This window comes from Rattus norvegicus, chromosome 14 (genome assembly GCF_021556685.1).
Source record: "Rattus norvegicus strain SHRSP/BbbUtx chromosome 14, alternate assembly SHRSP_T2T, whole genome shotgun sequence".
Lineage (NCBI taxonomy): Eukaryota > Metazoa > Chordata > Mammalia > Rodentia > Muridae > Rattus > Rattus norvegicus.
Window position 1 is genome coordinate 99,867,730 of NC_141547.1, and position 23,489 is coordinate 99,891,218.

General features: G+C 40.0%; 1 long non-coding RNA gene across 2 annotated transcripts in view; it reads right to left on the reverse strand.

Annotated features, from left to right (window-relative positions):
- LOC148001476 (uncharacterized) overlaps nt 1–23,489 on the reverse strand; it is a 45,324-nt gene that overhangs the window by 10,126 nt on the left and 11,709 nt on the right. For both annotated transcript variants that reach the window (XR_015637619.1, XR_015637618.1), the window contains exon 3: nt 4,213–4,334. This is a non-coding gene — a long non-coding RNA (uncharacterized LOC148001476). The remainder of the gene's footprint in view (nt 1–4,212; nt 4,335–23,489) is intronic.

Here is a 23,489-nt window from a genome sequence, read left to right on the forward strand (position 1 = left end):
CTTATGGTGCCTTCTCCAAAATTGACCATATAATTGGTCACAAAACAACCCTCAACCAATATAAGACGATTGAAATAATCCCATGCGCCCTATCAGACCACCATGGCCTAAAGCTGGTCTTCAATAGCAGGAAACCCACATTCATGTGGACACTGAACAACTCTCTACTCAATGATAATTTGACCAAGGATGAAATAAAGAAAGAAATTAAAGACTTCCTGGAATTTAATGAAAATGTTGACACATCATATGGGACATAATGAAAGCAGTGCTAAGAGGAAAATTCTTAGCAGTAAGTGCACTGGTAAAGAACTGGAGAGATCTTACACTAGAAACTTAACAGCACACCTGAGAGTTCTAAAACAAAACAAAAACAAAAAAATGGGAACTGTTGTGGTTTGCCCTGGAGTTACTGTATTTTGATGCTAATTCCACTGCCCCAAGGACAGCTGCCTAGTCACTACTCAGGACTCAGGTGACTTCACCAGAACCTTCTCCCCATTGAATCTGTAAAATACAGGTGAGGGGCAGGTACAGGATAGAAGGAGGCCTGTCATTGGATGAGGGGAAGGATGGGCGGGAGAGAAGTTTGAAGGAAGAGGAGGAGACTGGAACAGAAAAGAGGAAGAGACAGGAGGGAGAGGGTGAGAAGCCATGGCAGGTGATGTTAAGATTCTGCTCTGTGTATTTATAGGTTGTTATTAATGTTCTTAAGGGATGGATGGTATCGGGCTTTGTATGTATAGGTGGGCAATTATATCTTACCAATTGGATCTAAGGTTATTGTGTAGTGTGTGGTCTTTCATGTGTAGATTTAAGTGTAATGGAGTGTGGAGCGGCTGGTCTGGGCTGCCACAGAATGGGAATGTGTGCTTCTGGCAAGATATCCAGCAGATATCTCAGGGCACTGCAGTGCTGGACCTGGTGGGGGACAAAAGACATCCATACTTTTTTTATTTTTATATTTTTACCACAACACAAAACAAAACAAGAAAAGAAAGCAAACTCACCCAAGAGGAGTAGAAGGCAGGAAATAGTCAAATTCAGGGCTGAAATCAACCAAATAGAAACAAAGAGAACAATATAAAGAATCAGCAAAACCAAAACCTGGTTCTTTGAGAGATCAACAAGATAGTTAAACGCCTAGCCAAACTAACTAAAGGGACTAGAGGCAGTAACGTATCCAAATTAACAAAATCAGAAATGAAACGGGAGGCTAACAACAGAAATGGAGGAAATAAAAAAAATCATCAGATCCTACTATAAAAGCCTATATTCAACAAAACTGGAAAATCTCAATGAAATGGATGGTTTTCTAGACAGAAACCACATTCCAAAGTTAAATCAAGAGCAGGCAAACTTTCTAAACAGGCCCATATCCCATAAGGAAATAGAAGTCATTAAAAACCTCCCAACCAAAAAAAGCTCAGGGCCAGATGGATTTAATTCAGAATTCTACCAGACCTTCTTTTTTTTTTTTTTTAAGATTTTTTTTAACATTTACTTATTTATTATGTATACATCATACAGCTTTCTGCCTGCATGTATGTCTGCAGGCCAGAAGAGGGCACCAGACCTGACCATAGATGGTTGTGAGCCACCATATGGTTGCTGGGAACTGAACTCAGGACCTCTGGAAGAGCAGACAGTGCTCCCAACCTCTGAGCCATCTCTCCAACCCTCTACCAGACCTTCAAAGAAGACCTGATACCAATACTCCTCAAACTATTCCATAGAATAGAAACAGAAGGAAGACTACCTAATTCATTCTATGAAGCCACAACTCCTCTGATACCTAAACCACACAAGGAACCGAGAGAGAGAGAGAGAGAGAGAGAGAGAGAGAGAGAGAGAGAGAGAGAGAGAGAGAGAGAGACTTCAAACCAATCTCGCTTATGAATATTGATGCAAAAATAATCAATAAAATTCTCATAAATTTTCCCAAAATCCAAACACGTTAAAACATCATTCACCATGATCATGTAGGCTTCATCCCAGGGGTGCAAGGTTGGTTCAATATACAAAAATCCATTAATCTAATCCAGTATATAAGCAATCTTGAAAAAAAATCACATGATCATATCCTTAGATGCAGAAAAAACATTTGACAAAATACAACACCCCTTCATATTAAAGGTATTGGAGAGATCATGAATTCAAGCCCATACTTAAACATATTAAAAGCAATTTACTGCAAACCAACAGCCAATATCAAATTAAATGGAAAGATACTTGAAGCAATCCCACTAAAATCTGGGACAAGACAAGGATGTCCACTCTTCCCGTATCTATTCAATATAGTACTTGAAGTGCTAGCTAGAACAATAAGACAACAAAAAAAATATATCAAGGGGATTCAAATTGGCAAAGAAGAATTAAAGATATCACTATTTGCAGATGATATGATAGTATACATAAATGATTCCAAAAATTCTACCAGAGAACTTCTCCAGCTAATAAACAACTTCGCCAACGTGGCTGGATGTGAAATTAACTCAAATAAATCAGTAACCTTCCTTTATACAAATGATAAACAGGCTGAGAAAGAAATTAGGGAAGCAATTCACTTCACAATAGCCACATAATATAAACTATCTTGGGGTAACTCTAATCAAACATGTGAAAGATCTTTATGGTAAGAACTTCATGTCTCTCAAGAAAGAAATTGAAGATCTCGGGTTGGGGATTTAGCTCAGTGGTAGAGCGCTTGCCTAGCAAGCGCATGGCCCTGGGTTCTGTCCCCAGCTCCGAAAAAAAAGAAAAGAAAAAAAAAAAAAGAAATTGAAGATCTCAGAAAATCATCACCCATGCTCATGAAGTGGCAGAATTAACACAGTAAAAATGGCCATCCTACCAAAGGTAATCTGTAGATACAATGCAATCCCCACCAAAATCCCAACACAATTCTTCAAAGACATGGAAAGAGTAATTCTCAAATTCATTTGAAAAGGCAAAAACAAAAACAAAAACAGAATAGTGAAAACAATTCTTAATAAAAGAACGACTGGGGGAATCACCATCTGTGACCTCAAGTTCTACTACAGAGCAATAGTGATAAAAAAAAAAAAACAACTGTATGGTGTTGGTACAGAGACAGACAGGTTGATCAATGGAATAGAATTGAAGACCCAGAAATAACCCATACACTTACGCACACTTGGTCTTTGATAAAGAAGTCAAAAATATACAATGGAAAAAAGAAAGCATCTTCAATAAATGGTGCTGGTCTAACTGCCTGTCTATATGTAGAAAAATGAAAATAGACCCATATTCGTCACCATGCACAAAGCTCAAGTCCAAGTGGATCAAGGACCTCAACGCAAAACCAGATACACTGAATCTACTAGAAGAGAAAGTGGGAAAGATCCTTGAGAGTGTATGAGTGTGAGTGTGTATCGTGTGTATGAGTGTGTGCTCATGTGTATGCATATATGTATATGTAAGTGTATATGTAAGTGTATATGTGCGAGCATGGGTATGTATACATGTGTGAATGTGTGTGTGAATTTGAGTTTAATAAAAATGGTTTACATTTCCATACCATTTGATCCTATAGCTCGTCAGTTAACAAAATTGTGATATTGAAAAGATCCCTGATTTTAAAACAAACTTAAAGACTTGAAGATGTACTTCCTCTAACGGCATACATAAATACTGAACATAATCTGAGCACTCGGGAAGCAGAGACAGGATCCTCGAGCCAGTGAGGGCTGCACGGCGAAAGCCTGTCTCACGAATAAGTAATGCGCAACGTAAAAGCCATGGTATCGCTAAGGATGGGTGAAACGTGGAAGGAAGGGAAAGTTGAGAAATTGTTAATCTTTCACAATAGAGGAGTTAGGAGACGCTAACCTCAGCGGGTCAAGAGGTATAGGTTAAACTATTTTCTTTCAAGCTTTCAAAATAGAACTTAATGCGATGAAATCGTAAAGAAGAAGAAAGCGAAGCATTGCGACTAAGCTGTGTTCTCATTGTTCGTTTTCAACGTGGAGATTCTTTTAAGTGAAGAGCAGAAGCGAGCGTGGAAATGCGTATTATCCTACGCCACGGAGCTAACCGTCAGGGTAGCGGAAAATAGTTTGACATATCTGTTTTGAGGGCAGTGAGCTTCAAACTGTAGGAGTGAAATTGGTTTGGGGGATGTAATCCATGGGTTGTCATAGAAGAAAAGGAAAAAAGAAGTGTCAGCTTGGAAATGATCACGTGTTTTACCTTTCTATGTAAATGTCCGTCCTCTGCGATCTTGATCCGTAGGTGGTGTGCAGCTGGTGTGGGACCGAGGTTGGGCTGTTAATTTTCAGGCTCCTTTTTATCTTTAGTTTTCCTACTTATTGCTGTAATTTAAGTTTTAAAACCTTACTTTCATCATAATAGCTTAAAACATATTTGTAATATAAAATCTCAAATTCTTAAGTTTCTACCTTACACATAGTACATTCCTAATAAATGAGTATGGGGCAATTTTCTTAGGAAAGAAAATGATGAACCGCTGCACCATCGCTTAGCCAGGAAGGAAAAGCTTAAGAATAAGGAGAGAGAGGGAGAGAGAATAAGGAGAGGGACAGAGAGAGAGAGAGAGAGAGAGAGAGAGAGAGAGACTCTGTATGTGTGAGTATATGTGCATGTAAATGCAAGTATGTATGAGTGTGTATGAGTGTGAGTGTGTATTGTGTATATCAGTGTGTACATATGTATATGTAAGTGTATATGTGTGTGACTTTGTGTGAGTGTATGTAAATGTGAGTGTGTATATAAGTGTGAGTGTGTGTGAATGTAAGTGTGAGCATGACTGTGTATATATGTGCGAGTATATCAGTGTGTGTGTATGTGTGAGTGTGTATGTATGTGTATATGTGTGTGTATATGTGTGAGTGTGTATGTGTGTATGTATATAAGTGTGAGTGTGTGTGAATGTAAGTGTGAGCATGACTGTGTATATATGTGCGAGTATATCAGTGTGTGTGTATGTGTGAGTGTGTATGTATGTGTATATGTGTGTGTATATGTGTGAGTATGTATGTGTGTATGTATATGTGTGAGTGTGTATGTATGTGTATATGTGTGTGTATGTGTGAGTGTGTATGTATGTGTGAGTGTGTATATATGTGAGTGTGTATGTATGTGTATGTGTGAGTGTGTATGTATGTGTGAGTGTGTATATATGTGAGTGTGTATGTATATGTGTGTATATGTGTGTGTATGTATGTGTGTATGTGTGTATGTATGTGAGTGTGTATATGTGTGAGTGTGTATGTATGTGTGTATATGTGCGTGAGTGTGTATATGTGTGTATGAGTGTGTGTGTGCACATTCAAATGTGCTATGGCACATATGTGGAGATTAGAGGAAAGCCTGGAGGAGTGTGTTCTCTCTTTCTATATGAGGATCCTGGGAATCTTTGGGACTGGCAGAACTGAACCATCTCGGCAGCTCCAAGTCATGGATACTTTATCCTGTCTGAGATTTACTAGCTTGCATGACATGTAATTCTGATGAACATTCAGAAAGGTAAACCATGAGTTATAGATGTCTGTTCTTCGCACTAATAATGCTAGTCTATCATTTCTCTTGGCTAGGTGTGGTTGCTCGTGCTGTACTCTCAACGCTTAAAATGTTGGGAGATGAGAGTTTCAGTTCTTCTTGGATTACCTAGTAAGTTTGAGGTTAAGTCTGAACTACCTAACATGGACCATGCCTCAAGAAAAAACAAAAAACTCACAATCCACTAAAGTAGTAATGGTAATAATAGTACTATTAGTATTAAACTTCTGTATATTTATTTTGAAGAAGTAAAATAAATACTTTTAAATAGTAATTCTAGGAGTCTTTTCAAGAAAATTGATTTTTTTTAAAAAGAGCAATATATTTAAGAATAATACCCTTTCAAGGTTTAACCCCTAGATATATCTAATTAGTAGAAGTGTTACAAAGGCTGAGAAGGAAGGAAAATTGCGAAAGTCATTTAGTGTATCTATAATACCAGGCTGTGTGGTAAGGTACTACTTAGTGTGTGTTAGTTACATGAAATGGCTATTTTGCCTCCGAAGAAAATTGGTCAGACGGATACATCTGATAGTCTTAGCTGACACTTAATTGAACAAAATGTATGTGATTGATAGCCTTGCTCATTGTTTTATTTTGTGTCAGTATTTGCTAATATTTCTTTAAAAAGGGAGGTCCTATTGGGCTGTTACTTTTAATTTAATACATATTTATTAGAAATTCAAATAAGCACACAGATGAAAATGAGGAAAGTGTAAGTAAGAAAAGAACTGTTGACAAATGTCTTGATTTCCTTCCTGGCCATTGGTCAAGCTAAGCTCTTCCCTGCCGACTTTGAAATTAACAGCATCTATGCGCCTTGTTTACCTGTGAAACGTGAGCAGCAGTGATAAGTATCGCTTGGTGGCAGATGTTTCACGGGCAAGTGTCAGTGTCCATTTCTGTTCCCTTCCCCCACCACATTTACCAAGCGCATTGTTGAAAGGAAGTCTCCACCAACCTCGATTCCTGAACGATGAGGAGAACTCCTGCTCATCTGTTCTAGACAGAGATAAAATCTAACCATAAAACCTTGTGTCAGCATCTGAGGCGAGCGGGACATGTGTGCAGAGAAAGAGACGAGAGAGCAGCTGGTCTGCTCACTCTCCAGAGTCTACCGTGGGTCCTAGTGCTAACTCCTGCAGAATCCTAGAGAATGGGAGTAGGATTCCATCTTTAAACGACAACAAGAAGCTTAAACAAAGCACTAAGCGAAATGTTTCGAAAATGAATACTGAAATTGTGTCGAGGCAAGCAAAACAAACGGACGCTTGTTTTGTCAAGCTATGGACCCTTTGAGATGTAGGGCTTCACTGGCAGAAGATCAGTAGGGGCGGGGCTTCGAAGGTTGAGCCAGCTTTTGGTTGGAGCCTGTGCTTGCTGCCCTCATGCTCTGCTCCATGTGATCGAGCCACCACTGCACGTTCAGCCACTGTGGATGGAAGCTACCCAGGGGCCGTGTCTTCCCTGTCATGGCTGTATCATGTAAAGCTGAGCCAAGACAAGATACCTTGTCCTCCCTTGGGTTTTGGTCACAATAGCACAAAATGACAATATCGCTTTCCGGTAATTTTTTGTTTGTTTGATTTTGTTTTTGTTTTTGTTTGTGACAGAGTCTCATGTAGGCCAGGCTGACCTTGAATTTGCTAGATAGCTATGTAGAGGCTGGCCTTGAACTCAGGATCCTTCTCGCTCTACCTCCCAAGAGTTGGGGTTCAAGTTTACACCACCACTTCTAGTTGCACCGGATCCCCCATAAGCCAGGATGCGAAGGCTCAGACGCCCATCTGTAGTGCCATTGAGAAATGGTAACGCTGGAAAGTTGAAGAGCTTGAGCCCGTGAAGAAAATGTAGTTATTGAGCATTGAAAAGGATACTGGAACTACAGCTCCTTTTCTTCCAGTTTCCATCCTAGGGAGCACCATACTCCCACCTTGACTTTCTGCCTTACCAGGTCCTCAGCACTGGAGCTGAACAACTACAGATGGGTAGCCCGGAAACCACGGCCCCTAATCAACCCTTTCTCCTTGGCCTTGCGTATCTTGGCTATTTTGTCACAGCGTGGGAAGCTGACTAACACAGCAGCTTATGACCATTAATAAATGTTGTTTCCATTCCTAGTCCATCCTTGTATCTAAGCCTGAATGTTTCATCCAGCCCAAGATTACTGTTCACCCACTTCTGATATATCCTCCTACTCTTTTTCTCATGCTTGACTTTTATAATGTAAAAATTATTTATATTAATGAGCCAGAATATAAATGAAAAGCAAATTAAAAATGAACAAATTATTATTATTATTCTCTTTAATAGTAAATTTTAAAAGCCATAACTCAATATGTTTAGATTTTGAACTTACCGATATGGGTATTAGATACCAATTTGAATGATTATTTTTTTTCAAGATGTTTAGCCAGTTATCCTCTCATTTTCTCTCACTAAGTTTTTGGGTGTGCAAGCAGGCCTTTAACTTATATCCAGCTGTAAAAATGTCACTGGAGAAATAAAATGTGAATTTATCTACAAAAAAAAGTTTTTTGACCTAATACGTTTTTTTCAATGTACTCATTTAATGTTTGATAATCATTTGTTTCTTCATACCAGTATGTCTTTTGAAAGACTGAACTGGATTCAAAATTGACTTGCCCAAATGCTACTTTTGGCGTTTTGGTTTTGCTGATGTGAATTAATACCGATGACATTTGAATTTAAATGTATTCAAACATAAAAATGTCCCGAAGTCCCTTTGTTAAAGGTTCGGTCGCTAACTGACGGGCTTTAGCTTATGCAGACCCTAACTTCAGCAAGAGATCCATCAATTATTGATGAACTCATAGGTGACCTCTTAGCTTGTAGGAGGTGAGCAAGTTTGCTCTGTATGCATTCCTGCTGTGGCTTACCTTGACACAAGCCCACAGCCGGTGACGTGTGTCCAATCCATGACACCATGTGCCAAGTACACTGTTCCTCTCTTTCCTGCTTTTCTTAGGTCCACTGGGGCAGAGGGGAAAGCAAGTAGTTGTAATGTGGTGAATGCAGGGTCCACCGTACTAGTTTAATTCTATGTGGGTTTCGAGAGTTTGGGGATTTTTCTTTTTAGTAAAACAGTTTTAGTAGGTGTACTGGCTGGTTTTGTGTGTTAACTTGACACAGGCTGGAGTTCTCACAGAGAAAGGAGCCTCCCTCAAAGAAATGCCTCCATGAGATCCAGCTGCAAGGCATTTTCTCAATTAGTGATCAAGCGGGGAGGACCCAGTCCACTGTGGGTGGTGCCATCCCTAGGCTGGTAGTTTTGGGTTCTATAAGAAAGCAAGCTGAGCAAGCCAGGGGAAGCAAGCTAGTAAGTAACATCCCTCCATGGCCTCTGCATCAGCTCCTGCTTCCTGACCTGCTTGAGTTCCAGTCCTGACTTCCTTTGGTGATGAACAGCAATGTGGAAGTGTAAGCTGAATAAACCCTTTCCTCCCCAACTTGCTTCTTGGTCATGATGTTTGTGTAGGAACAGGAATTCTGACTAAGACAGTAGTAGACTTTTAAAACTTGAAGCGTAATTCATTTATAATGACGTAAGTTTGAAGTTTTGCAGAATAAAGTTCAAAAATAAAGGAAACCCTACTATAAAAGAAAAGAAAGAGAAAACCCACAAAGTGGTCTCTAAAGCTTTATCAATAGATAAAGACTACCCTGTAGTCTGGGGTATGTGTGGCTCAGCTGTTGAGAGCACTGACGGCTTCTGCAGAGGACCTCAGTCAGCTTCCCAGCACCCACACCAGGCAGTTCACAACCACCTGTAACTCCAGCTACAGGGGACCCAATGCACAGGTCTCCACAAGAACCCGTGCTCACATGCATGTACCCATGCACAGATACACATAATTGAAATAATTTTAAAACCATAAAAATAAATATATACCCCATAATTTTAAATAAATACAGCTAAGCTTATATGTTTTGATTTTGTTCTGAAGTGCAGTGGTTACATCCGGACCTCACACAGGCCAGGCAGGTACACTTGCTATGGAGCCGTGTCCTCAACTTTTTTTTTTTTTTCGGAGCTGGGGACCGAACCCAGGGCCTTGTGCTTGCTAGGCAAGCACTCTACCACTGAGCTAAATCCCCAACCCCCTCAACTTTTAAGAATGTTTATTTATTTTATTATTGTATAGGATATGGTGTGTGCGTGTATGTGTGTGTGTATATGTGTGTATGTGTATGTGTGTGTGTGTGTGTGTGTATGCATATGTGTGTGCTAGAATTGTGTGCCATAGTATACCTGTGGAGGTCAGAGGACAATGTTCATTAGGAGTCAATTCTTTCATTCCACCCTGAGGTTGTGGGACTGAACTCAGGTTGTCAGGTTAAGCCTTCTTCCAGATTTATATATATGCAAATATATGTGTATGCATATATGATATATCATATATATGTGTGTGTGTGTGTGTGGTTTGGGAGACATGGTGTCACTTATCATCCTGCCTGGCCAAGAGTTCACCAGAGCAGGTTGGCCTCAAACTTCCAGCAATCCAGTCTCTATCACTTCTGAGTACAGGTGTGTAGAGCCTTTTTCCTATTTGTTTATACTTTAAGTCCATATAATTTCTACAACTTGTGTAAATATCTGAGGGTGAAGTATAAAAGGTGTGGAAATAATATCCGAATGAATAACTGAGATATAAATACTAATAAAATTGTACCGAAACAAAACAAAAAAAAATCGCCCAAAAGGACACATGTGCTTGCGCGCGTGTCTGTGCATGTGTACGTGGAAAGCAAGTGCCCAAAATATTTAATGAGGCATTGCAAAATAAATCCCTCCACCCTGTCACAAGGGAGGCAAAGTCAAGGTTCAGGCAGCCGTGTTTAGAAACTTTGGAACCATGTGTTTAAAGAAGGAGAGGCGCTGCCAAGCACGTCACAAGCTCAGCATGTGCTCGCTGCTTGTTCACAGAAGCTGGTCTCCACATGCCAGCTAGCTGCTGACATTCGGAATACCGTCTAGCTAGATTTCAAACTGTCACAACTCAATTCCCCAAAAGGTGCTGCAGAAACTTACATGCTCCGTCTCTAGGACTGTTTTACAAAACTACTTAATTTTGGCTCTGTTTTTATAAAACTTCCTAGTTTTGACCTTAGGGTCATGATTTTAAAATGTAAAATGTATACATGTCAATTTAATATTTATAAGCATCAAAATGCTCCATCTTTACTAAGCTATTAACCTTCCAGACAGATACACTTATCTCAGGAACAGTTCATGTTCTGTCGTGATGTAGCGTTTCATCTTCACAAACATTGTACCAAAACAAAACAAAAAACTGCTCAAAAGGACACATGTGCTTGTCCTTCTTTCTCAAAGAAGGTTCAAGTTATAACAGAGACAGCTAACTGTGCACTGAAGGCTTTGAATATCTTCGGCTTTGTGCTTTTGAAAATCTCTCTTAACTCTCAAAGCCGTTTCTGAGAAGTTCCTTGCTACAGCAATTTAGGGACTAAACGCAGCCCTCAGAAAACCCTTGAAGCAATCCATGTTTCAGAGGATAGACGTGAGTTGTCTGCAGGAGACGGTAGGTGTGAGAACACTCAACCCGTTGTAAGAGGCCGAGGTCTCCCTTTTTTCCTGAGTGCCTGAGAAAACAGTCTCTCTCTTGTGCATGGAAAGTTGGAGAACAACTTCCTGTCTCAGTCAGGGGCCTGATTTTTCCAACTTGTCCAATTTTCAGTGAAATAGTAGTTCTTGAAATGTTGTCCCAGCCAGAAGCAATGACATCATCTGGGAACTTGTTCTCACTTGTGAGAAATGCAATTTTCGAACCGTAACTGTAAGCCGGTGAGTCAGAGCTCTGAAAATTCGACCTAGCATGCTATTTTAATGAAGCCAAGACTATGAAACAGGACTGGGAACCCCTTGGCTTGGGAAGACCAACTTAACATCCTCTGGCTGACTGGTCAGTGTTAGAGACATAAGCCACCTGGCCTGTCAGGGGGTAGCAACCCTCTCAGTTGTTTGTAAAGTACAGAAGATCTAAATGTGCGTGATGAGTTTAGCGATTTTAGGGAGAGCCACTGACGGACCAATCGGTAAGAAAGGGGTAAAAACTAAGGATGGACAATAACTTTAATCCCGGCAATAGAAGTTACAAAGATTATTCAAAGCCAGTTCACCAAATAACAGAATCACAATATGAACGGTGGACACTTCTTTCGTCTTGCACTCCATATTCTAACTTACTTTTATGTTAGTTAGATAGTTAGTCTTATATGTTAGTTGTTTCTGTGGAATAATGTTGTACGTTTTGGCTTTGTTTTAAATTGTGATAAAACATTACAGAGATCACATAAAAACACATATGTCTGCATGGATACATTTGTGTGTGTATGTGTATGCGCTGCGTGTGCATGCACATGTGCACATGCATGTGTGTGTGTGTGTGTGTGTGTGTGCGCGCGCGAGAGAGAGAGAGAGAGAGAGAGAGAGAGAGAGAGATCTTTCAGTGCCCAGCTAACATACACCCTTGAGCAGAAAACAGATGCCCCCAATGCCTCTTCTCCACGAAGGTGACCATAAACTGGCCTCCTGGGATAATCTCTTGTTTGTCTTTGCTTCCATAAGTATTCTCAAGCTATTGACTGTTTTCTTTCCATGCTTGAAACTTATCAGGAAGAAGTCATACTGTCTTCTGTCCCCTGCTTCTGCCCAGCATTGCTCTGTAACTAACCCTCATGAATGCTAACCCTCATGAATGCTAACACTCATGAACGCTAACACTCATGAATGCTAACACTCACGAATGCTAACACTCATGAATGCTAACACTCATGAATGCTAACACTCACGAATGCTAACACTCATGAATGCTAATACTCACAAATGCTAACACTCATGAATGCTAACACTCACAAATGCTAACACTCATGAACGCTAACACTCATGAACACTAACACTCATGAACGCTAACACTCATGAATGCTAACACTCATGTACACTGTCTGCCATCATTCCTTTTCATTAATGTATAGTGTGTGTGGCATTGAGTTCCCATAAACAGTTTTTCACGGAATTGATTTCTTCATCCAATCACTCTCCTAGTTCAGGAATGTGGTAAAGGATTTATTGCCTAAGTTATCCTGGTAGCTTCTCTTTATCTCCAGGCTCCCAGACTGCAGCTAGACTTTCTAAAAGCTCACATTCCTTCTGCTAAAGGAAGCTGTGGGAGAGGAAGGGCTGAGGGAGAGAGGGTCAGTCATCAGTCTCAGGCTCTGGGGACTCTGGGGACTCTGGGGACTGGGGATTTTATTCTAAGGACAATAGAAAGCCTTCCTGGCTGATAGCCTTGTCTTTCTAGTTTCAGAGACTTTGACCCCAGAGTCCCTAAATTATCCGACTAGATCACCAAGTTTTCTAGGCCTACGTGATGCTCTGGTGTACAGTCTGTTGGGATTTTAACCAAACAGGGTTGGTTCTCCTCATGGTTAGCAGAAGGCAAGAGAGGAAAGAAATGGTTTGCTCATTGTGTAAGCAATGAGAACATTGGGGATAAGTTTTCAATCAGTACCTCTCTCCAAATAAAGTCAGTAAGGGCTTTCGTTAGAGAAAATTATGCATCTTCATTTGGGAAGAAAAAGTGATTTTTACATGTGGAGGCGAGCACATTCCTGAACATCATGTTACACATATTGCGCGTTCGAACCAGTATCTGCGTATGTGAGATTATGATGGGCAAGGGTTACACTCAGATGGGTCCAATGCAGTCCATGGGGACGCACTCTGTAAAACTGCTTAGTCACTCTGACTCGCTCTTCTAGATGGGATGGGGTGAGCTCTGCTCACTACAATCTCATAGACTGGTTAAGGCTCCACTTGGGAGAGCTGTCCGTTTTGAACATATGATACATGAAGAAGCATGATGTTTTTAAAGTGACTGTGCTCAGGGATGTGCCTACCTCTACATACAGTGACCATGTTTTTTTGTTTTGTTTTGTTTTTTTCTGTTTGTTTTTGTTTTTTCAAAATGAGTACAGAGCCTGTCGCTTGCTTTATTTGGAGAGAGACACTGTATTAACAGTTAGGCCCAGTGATCATTTCTTCTGGTTTCTGGTGGCCCAGTTATTCCTTGGCCGTGACAGCAAGACTTTAATCTCTGCCTACTTCCTTGTTTCTTTGTTGTTTTGTTTTAATATGTCGGCAGAGTCATTGGACTTACGCCCTACTTTAATAAGAATATTGTCCCAAGATCCTTAATTGTATCTACAAATATCCCTTTTCCAAATAAGGTCACATCATTAGGTTCCAAATAGATACATTTTTTTTTAGAAAGACACCGTTCCCCTGGGTTCGGTTCCCAGCTCCGAAAAAAAGAACCAAAAAAAAAAAAAAAAAAAAAAGAAAGACACCATTCAGGTTACTGTAGACCTTAACTTGACTCAGTTATCTATTAATAAGCATCTGAACTATTTGGGGAGGGCCATAAACGAAGCTGCTCTAGCTATTAATGTATACGGCTTTATAGCTATATATTTTTTTTTTTTTTTTGCCTTATGGTCTCTGAATGTCCCATTTCCAATTGTCTTAATGCAAAATATAGCTAAATTTATTTTTAGCAATAATTACTCATAAAGAGATTTTTGGCAAAAATTCCTGTAAATATTGATTAATCTACACACCAATTTCAGAAATATTCTATCAGTTGAAAAGATCAAATTTTTTAAGAGAAACAACTTAAAATCTTTCTTATTTTTGAAGAAGTAAGTACTTCATTTTTGTTTCCCAAGACACTAGCTACCAAGTAGGCTGAGGTTGCATCTCTATGCTAGTGGAATACTTGCCTAGCCTAAGAGACCCTGGGTTCAGCCCCCAGCAACAAAGGAGACAGACAGACTACAGACAATTTGACTTCATTCTGTCATTTCTTTTGTTCTGATACTTCATTAGTATTTGTGACTATTATTTACGCTAAATCTGAAATCTTTGTCTTATATGGGGACAGCCAATAGCGATCGTTCCACTGCATGGGAAATTAAATGTCATTCCTCAATAAAAATAAACAAAGAAGCAAAAAAAGAACAAATCCTTCCCCCGGCTTCCCTACCACCAGTCTGTCCTGTCTATCTCCGTGCGTATGGATTAAAGTCTTCTGCCTGTATTGACATGGGTGTGTCTGGAGGGCATTCTATACGGAAAGCTTCCCAGAGTTAGGTACTCTTTAACTCCGGGCACAGCCCAGGGCTCCCTTTAACCTTAGCAAATATTTCCTCACTAAATAGTGCCTGTGCGATAAAAGCAAGGAAGGAAATAGAAGGAGTTACAGTGAATGATGTTTCTTAGAAATGGTGTTAAGAAATTAGTTCTTTAGTTTATTGGGAACTCTTGTGATTATTATTAGTCACGGGTGGGGTTTGCTGTTCTCATTGTATATTTGCTTCTTTTCCTCTAGGCAGGCTAGGCCCACACCTGCTTATGAGAGCGTCTGAAGCACAGCTCAGGCTGCTGACACTTGGCAAGCATAAGACAAGTGCGAAGTTCTTATCGCACTGTCCAAACAGCTTTTAAACAATGGTGCCAAGGCCCCTTGTTTTTAAACAAGCAGAGAATTGCGCAATGTGCTCCATATTTACTACTCCAGTCTTCTGCAACGTCCGAGGGGACACTGCTTTACTTAAACAACGTGCACATTTAAATGCATATGTACAGCTCTGTTTACTGGAATGGTAGTACTCTGAAACGTGAAAGTGAGTACATTTAGAATTTTGGTTAATGCTAATCTTATATTTTTACTTTAATCTGTTTCTTTAATTTTCATTTTAATAACTCTACCTTGAAAACTAGAGTTGGCAAACACTCATTTGAAACCACAGTTTCTTCATTTTGAGCACAATTCTCCATAGCGTGATGTTTAACGAGAGAGAGTAAAGACTGTCAACATAATCATAAGCTAAATTGTAACGTATACCACATACCACACACACGTACACACACACACACGTACACACACCATATGCACACATGCACACCACACAGGCACACAGGCACACATGCATATACACCACACACACAGATATACATGCACGCACACACACACACACACACACACACACACACACACACACACCACAGGTACACATCCATACACACCACTCACACATATACACATATACTGCACATATGCACACATGTACACATATATACACAATCAGAACATAGAAATGCTACTTTGAAATATAATTTAAAATCAAATGTGCATTTTATAAGTTCACTTATAAGTATTATTTACCAATCTACTTTTTTTTTTTAAAAAAAAGCTTTTTCTTCTAGTTTATATTTTTAGCAACAAGTAACAGAAGAGAAGACTGATAGTTCTTAGCCAAGAGCATTTATTTGTCAAACATATCAAAAGATAGCTGCTTGCTGGCACAGAAGCATTTTAATGCCGTGATTCTGGATTGACAGCTCTGTTGTTTGCTTTGCCCTCCCCCACTTGTAGCAAGATAAATACAAAATCTCCAGTATCACAGCTGTTTTCCAGGGCAGGAAGCAGGAAGCCATTGGACAGCTTTCTAACTGCTCCCTTTTCCTACCAATAAAAAGTAATCTTCCTCAAGTCAAGTATTAGTAAATTTCCTCCTGCAAAAAATATGTCATAAGACTATGCATAGCTTAAGGGATGTGGGAGAAATGAGTGTCTCCTTTCACCTCTGTAAGGAGCAAGGGGTAGAAAAAGGCTTTTGGGTAAATATGTTCTATGATTTACATTTGCCCTTTGCTAAGTATAGATGCAGTGATCTTAAATGGAGCTAAACTTCATGTATATGGCCACTTCCCCCTCTCACTTTCCCTATTTAAATTTACATTTTCTTTGCCTTCTTTGCCTCAAAAACAGAGTTCCTAGACTGATTTCCAGCAACTGATACAGAATATATTCCTATTTATTCTTCAGGGTAGAGACTTGGATATGGCCTTATACATTTTTCCATTTTGTCAGAAGTATTTACTGAGTACATACCAGACACTGCTCTAGGATTTTTAGATATATGTGGGAAAAGGGAGCCCTGGATTTTGATGGAGCCCACATCCTAGCAGATCATTATTCACGTTTTAAATGTGAGTAGGACTCTCATAAGTGTGCAGGGAAAATGCATTTTATCCAGAGAGAATCATGTGAGCAAACGTGATTCCCCAGGACTGGTGACAGACACTTGGACATTTTCTTTTCTCTTTGAATGAATGAATGAATGAATGAATGAATGCTGCAGATGGCAAGGGGTGAGGCTAGCTCTCTGTCTCTCACAGCTTCTATCAGACTCAACTGTCCCTTGTTGGCAAATGCCTTTTCCTGCTAAGCCATAATATCTACCTGCCCAGGGTTTTAGCCATCTTGTCTACCTGCCCAGGTTTGTAACCATCTTGTCTACCTGCCCAGGTTTTTAGCCATCTTGTCTACCTGCCCAGGTTTTTAGCATCTTGTCTACCTGCCCAAGTCTTTACATATTTATTACTACTTATGTTTTAATTACTTGAAAGTTTTCACTAAATAGATTACAAATTTTATAAGGTAGTTTAGAGTCTCCCTGCAGTCTATGTAAGATAAGCTATAGATAAATTTTTGTTTTTTGAGACAGAGTTTCTCTGTTTAGCTCTGGCTATCCTGGAATCCACTGTGTAGACAAGGCTGGCCATGAACTCAGAGAGATCCACCTGCCTCTGCCTCCCAAGTACTGAGATAAAGGTATGTCCCACCAAAAATATTTCCAAGAAATGAGTTGAATTTAAATAAGCCTTCAATAAAATGATCTTTATGTTCTGAGCAGCTTGAATAATTTTCAGCTTCTTGATGATTTAACTTTAGTAAATTTCTGTTAGAAATAGAACCTCAGTGGTATTTGAACCACAAAATAGAAGCTCACAGTCTTGTGAGCATAGATACTTTATTGAAGGGAAGATTTCTGAGAGAATTAAAGGCCACAATGTTCAGCAATAAAAATTTAATTATTTGGTGCTGGCAAAGTCATTCTTGGTAATCGTCTGACACTGAGGAGCTCTGGTGGATCTGCTGTTGCCCTTGCTGGTTTATTGTTGACACATGGTCTCCATAGAGTATCCCCTGGCTTTATTAATCTAATGTACTGTCATTTCTTGAGATTTAATTTGGGATTCAAAATACTATAATTTGAATTAAATTATAAGCAACATTCATCATAATTTTTTATCTCAAAGCTCTTTTACCTAGAACTTTCACACGGTTCTGTTTTTCATATTCTTTCCTTCAAGATAAAGATTGTGTTAACATTCTGCACAATCTGACATGTGCTGACGGTTGAGAGAGGGACCATTCTCCTGTGGATTTTAGTTTACTATTTCTTATTAATGTATTTCTGAAAGAATAGAAAAAGTCTTCTATATTTTATTCAGCATAGACCAGAGGACTGTTTTAATAATGCATGATATGTTCTAGTGAAACACTGATCTCAAACTATTTAAAAATGAAGCAAGATTTTATTCACTAGAATTCCTGCAGCAGTGCCTCTGAATGTTGGGTCCCCTGTACTATTATTTTTGCTTCCATGTAAAGGGCTTTCCCCAGAGTACTCTGGTTCCTTTCCCCACTTGGTCAGTGGCCAAGAGCTATGGATGAATCCACAGATCATAACTAGGTGAGGCTTATCTATGAAAGTGACCGTAAACATGTGCTCTAGCAACCATGAACCAAGCAGCTCATTTCAAGTTCTGTTTTAGGAACTGATTAGGGGCAAAATTGGAAGTGAGAAAAGGCAGACTATACCAGAAAACATTAACAGATTCAACTTGTCCTCAACCCTATCTGTCATTCCACAAGCAGTTTTGTCAATAATAAAGCAATAATTTTACATCTAATTCCCAATGTCAGCTAGAGTCACCCAGATCTCCTGCAGTTCCATGCATGAGATGGATGTATTCACTAAATACATACATTCCCAACAAAAAGCAATATTCTTGTAAAAATGTATCCGCTGTTTGATTTAAACTGTTGTCATTGACACTTTCTGTAAGGGAGAATTAAAACTACATATATTTGATGTAACATTCATAATTTTTCTTTTGCACCTGTCTCAAGCTATCATTTACTCTTATCTTTGGCATGGCCTGTTTATCTGACAAGGTTAAACTATCAGGAGACTGGCAGGGGTTCGAGAAAGCGAGCCTCTCACCACAGCTTTTCAGAATGTTCCTAATGTGTTCTATCGCCTCACCATGGTGCTTTGTAGAGGCTGGATCCAGCCACCCTGTAGCAAGAAGGAAAAGGAAATATACATGGAGTTAGGAGACCTGGCCAGTTTTCTAGGACATTTTTTAAAAGCTGCAAAGACGGCAATATGATGTGTAAGAAGTGCTTTTCCTTAATGGGCTTGGGGAAGTGTGATGTAGTCTCTGGTCTGGGTCTACAGAGAAGAACCAGTGAGGCAAAGCTGACAGGCTCAATCTCATACACGGGAGAATTATTATCTAGGAGAACCCTTTTCTGAAGAAAACGCCCACAAATGCAGCTAACACATTTTATTGTATCATATATAAAAACACAATGTCACTTTGTTCTAGTGTCACGTGTAGTTTTCCAGTGATAGCTGAGGTGTGGAGTTTGAAAATGGGAGGACCAGTATAAAATGGCTTGTAGAGACATAGTACTTGTCACTAATGTTGACTGCACTTCTAAACTAAACGCTGAAGTTATGTGCACCTATGTTCAGTGACTTCAATCTCCACATCATGACTACATATTTTACATGAGACTGGACACTGAATTTAAAACATAGAGGAATAAAACAAGGAGCTCGCTGGGACCACTTTACTCCCAAGTGATGTTTATTACAAGTTTACTAGAGTGTGCCTTCCATTATGTCTGTTTTGTAAAAATACTGCAACATGGGGTTGGGGATTTAGCTCAGTGGTAGAGTGCTTGCCTAGCAAGCACAAGGCCCTGGGTTCGGTCCCCAGCTCCGAAAAAAAGAAAAAAGAAAAAAAAAATACTGCAACATAACAAGTATTATATTTTAATAGTAACTTATATATTAAGAACTGTTAAACACAACATTTTTTTTTAAATAGGAAAATGCAGGATTTAGAAGGTAAGCAGATGGTGAATGCTGGGTGGATTAAATAACTTATACAAAGTTCTACACAGAGGAAGATTTTAGCATGCTAGCTTTTTACTTTTCGATATAAAGCATGGAAACTTTAGTACTTTTTAGTTCACCTTGTAAAAATTCTGTAAAAAGAAATACCGTGCTAATTTAGTACGTATTCTGTGATGGTTAGCTTGAGGTGTTAATGTGATACAACTTATAGCCACCTGGGGAGAGGGGGCACTGAGACCTTGTCTGCATTGTGTTTGCCTGTGGGGATGTTTGTGAGGGGTTGTTTTAATTTAGTTCATCAATTGGGGAGAAGTCCACTGTTGACAGCACCATTCCCTATGCCGGGGGTCCTAAACTGTAGAAGAGCACAGAAATGAAAAAGAGCAAATAAGAAGCAAACATATATGCATTAATTTCTCCCTTCTTTTGACTGTGGATATGATACATCTTTGATGTTCTTGCCTTGATTTACCCACGGTGATGAGCTGTAACCTGAAATTTTACAACAACAAACCTTTTCTCTGAGTTGATTTTTGTCAGAGTATTTTATCGTAGTAACAAAACCAAACTAAAACACAAACCATATATATATATTGCATGTAAATAAAATTATTATTTTCCAATTTAGTATAAGCAGTAAGTGGAATAACTGAGGCTGGTGACAAAGTTTAGTGGCAGAGAGAGCTCACATGGCAAGTATATATATGATGCTTTCTTAAAGTTATAGTTTTCATTATATCTCACCAAAACTTTTGCCCATTATAGGTAGTCAAACAAATGTGTATCAGAATATCTTCTTTTTTTTTCTAACATATGTTTAAAAAGAAGATATGTGAACGTATATTATGATTCCCATTTAAGAGACTAACAGTTCAGAGTATGGTGGTATTTGCTTAAAATCCCAGACTGAGAAAGGAGGGTCTCAAGTTCAAAGCTAGCCTGGGTTACATGGGGAGACACTACTAGGAGCAGAAGAGGGTAGAAATAAACAAAAGAAAGCTTATTGATATTACGTGGATATAATTATATATGTGTACTCCTAGTCATATGTATCTGTAATTAAAATACCGTATTTTTGCTTTCCTGTATTAGAGATTGAACTTAGTGTCTTGGGTATTTAGGTCTCGTGTCCAGCAGCCTCTGCCGTGATTGGATAGTAGGCGGGAACACAGGAAGCCTGGAGCTCTCTGTTCAAAGCAGTCTTTCAGAAGAGTTAAAAACCCTAGTATATTCCATTCCAGAGCATGAGTCTGGCACACTCCTGAGAAGCCTTCAGACGTGTTTCCTGTTGTCTCATTGCAAAAAAAAACAAAACCAAAACCAAACCAAAAAACACACAACTAAACAGACAAACCAGAAAAACCTCCCCCAAACCAAACCCTGATTTGTTCACAGTTCCTCTGATGTCTTTAGCGGCCACACTCTCCTCATCTGCACCTTTAAACGTGATTCTTTCTCTGGCCAATTGCAAAGTTCTTAAATTGTTCTGTTCTCCCGCAACCCCATTCTCATCATAAACCTGGAAAAGCAGTTAGCAATAGCCATCCACACCCGAAGTCTATGCTGCCTTGAAACCTCCCCAAATAGGTAAATTAGACTATTCAGTCTCCCCAAAGCTTCAGGAGTCAAGACAAAGAGTAGACAAACTCTGGACCAGAATGTTACATGCATGGCTGCTATCTAATTCCCAACAGAATCCTGTTCCCATCAGAAACCTGAGTGGTGGGGTTGGGGATTTAGCTCAGCGGTAGGGCGCTTGCCTAGCAAGGGCAAGGTCCTGGGTTCGGTCCCCAGCTCTGAAAAAAAGAAAAGAAAAACAAAACAAAACAAAAAAAAACCCAAAAAACAAAAAACTGAGTGGAGTCTGTGCGTGCGTGCGTGCGTGCGTGCGTGCGTGCGTGCGTGCGTGTGTGTGTTTGGGAGAGTTAGCAGGTACAAGAGGCACATATGGAGACCAGAGGTTGAAGATGAGTATCTTTCCCCACTGTGCATTTGAAACAGGGTCTCATACTGAACCTGGAGCTCATGATTTTGGCTAGACTGGCCGTGAATACCTGGGGTTTGCCTGTCACTGCAACCCCTTGAGGTTTCGGGTGCACACTGCCGTGCCTGGCTTTTTCTGTGAGTTCTCAGGTGTTCACACTTGCAGAGCAAACGCTTTACCCACTGAGCCATCCCCTACCTTCGTGAGAGCTGTTGTACTGTTCACTTCTTTGTCATCATGTGGTCTTCTAAGCACCTACCAGAATCAACCCTTGAGTCTTCACAAAGCCTTCTAGGCTTCCCTTGTCACATTTCTCCAAATGTTCCCTATAAACCAGCACCAAGGGTTTAAGAACCACACTATCAAGTTTAGTCAGCTTTTCTGGCATTAGATTCATGTATTACTTTTGTGTGCTGTGAACAAAATTAACAGAACAGCTTAAAAGAGAAGATCTTTATTTTTGCCCAGTTTCCGAGGGTGCAGCCCATGGTGGCTTGGTCCCATATTCAGGGAGGCGGTTATTAACCCTCAAAATCACATCTCCAGTGACAGACTCCCGCCAAGTAGCTCTCACCTCCTAAAGTTCCCAGAACCTCCCAGATAACCCCATGGTCTGCAGACTAAATGCTCAACATACAAATTTGCAGAAGGCAGTTCATGGTTATTCCATTTAAAATGGGAGGGGAGAGAAAAGAGTTGAACTTCTGGTTGGTGCATGTAAAATAGTTTGTGGAGTTTGAGTTATGTAGGCATCTCAACACAGCCCATCTGATCTTTCTGCTTCTCTTCCCCCAGTTAACCAACATGTATCCCATCCAGCAGTTCAACGCTTCGGTACCAACAACATATTTTTATATTCAATAAATATGTGCATAGATAGCATTTTAGAGCTTTTGGACGGCTGTAGAACATAGGACATATAAAAAAGTAAACACTGTGGACTCCAGATCCCTCAGGGATCCAGCCATGCAGTAGGGAACAGGGGGAAACCGGCACTAAGTTGAAGCGACTCAGGATAAGAAATACTCCTTTTGGAATGTGTAAAGACCTGGTTCATCAGCTGTGTGCACCAGCAGATCCTATTTTTAGGTAGCTTTCTTTGTGGGTGGTGAAATTCAAGGCGGGCACTTAGCCTGTTTTTCAGGTCTCATTTTTATTTTCTTTGCAAATCTAGAAGAGTTCCACCACGCCCCAGCCTACCCGCCCCCCCCCCCCTTATTTTCCACATGGCGTCCATTCTGCCCGAGGTTAGTTATCGTAATGAATGTTACTCTCTGGGCTATGCATGTATTATTCATTGGCTGTTGAGAACGCACAAGCGTGTTGCTCTGAGAAGATAGTTGTTATTAAACAGAGTGGCAGGTGTGCTGACTCAGGCCCAGAGGGCTGATTAAAATGCTGTGGTTCTCCCCCTGAGGAGGCTTTCTTCTGTTTGCCTCACTTCCGGCTCCTACATCTGATCAGGACAAGAATGTCCTTGGGAGTTCTGTGCTTAGAAGGGAATTATGTAACAGGAAAAAATATCTGGGGAAGAACAAAATAATCCTTCTATCTGTTTTTGCCAGATTGTATTCTGCCTATAGTCTTTCGTGACCCACACATGAACTTTTGTACTCGCTTCTTTAGTACGTGGAAGTTTGTCTCGATGTAAAGCAAGACTCTGAGGAAGAACGCACTGTTCCAGGTCTGCCCTGGGCCAAGCACCGTACACAGGCCTGGAAATCACTCTGGCACTGCTGTACACAGGGCTGGAAATCACTCTGGCGCTGCCCCTTTTTTTTTTTTTTTTTCTTTTCTTTTTTTCGGAGCTGGGGACCGAACCCAGGGCCTTGCGCTTGCTAGGCAAGAGCTCTACACTGAG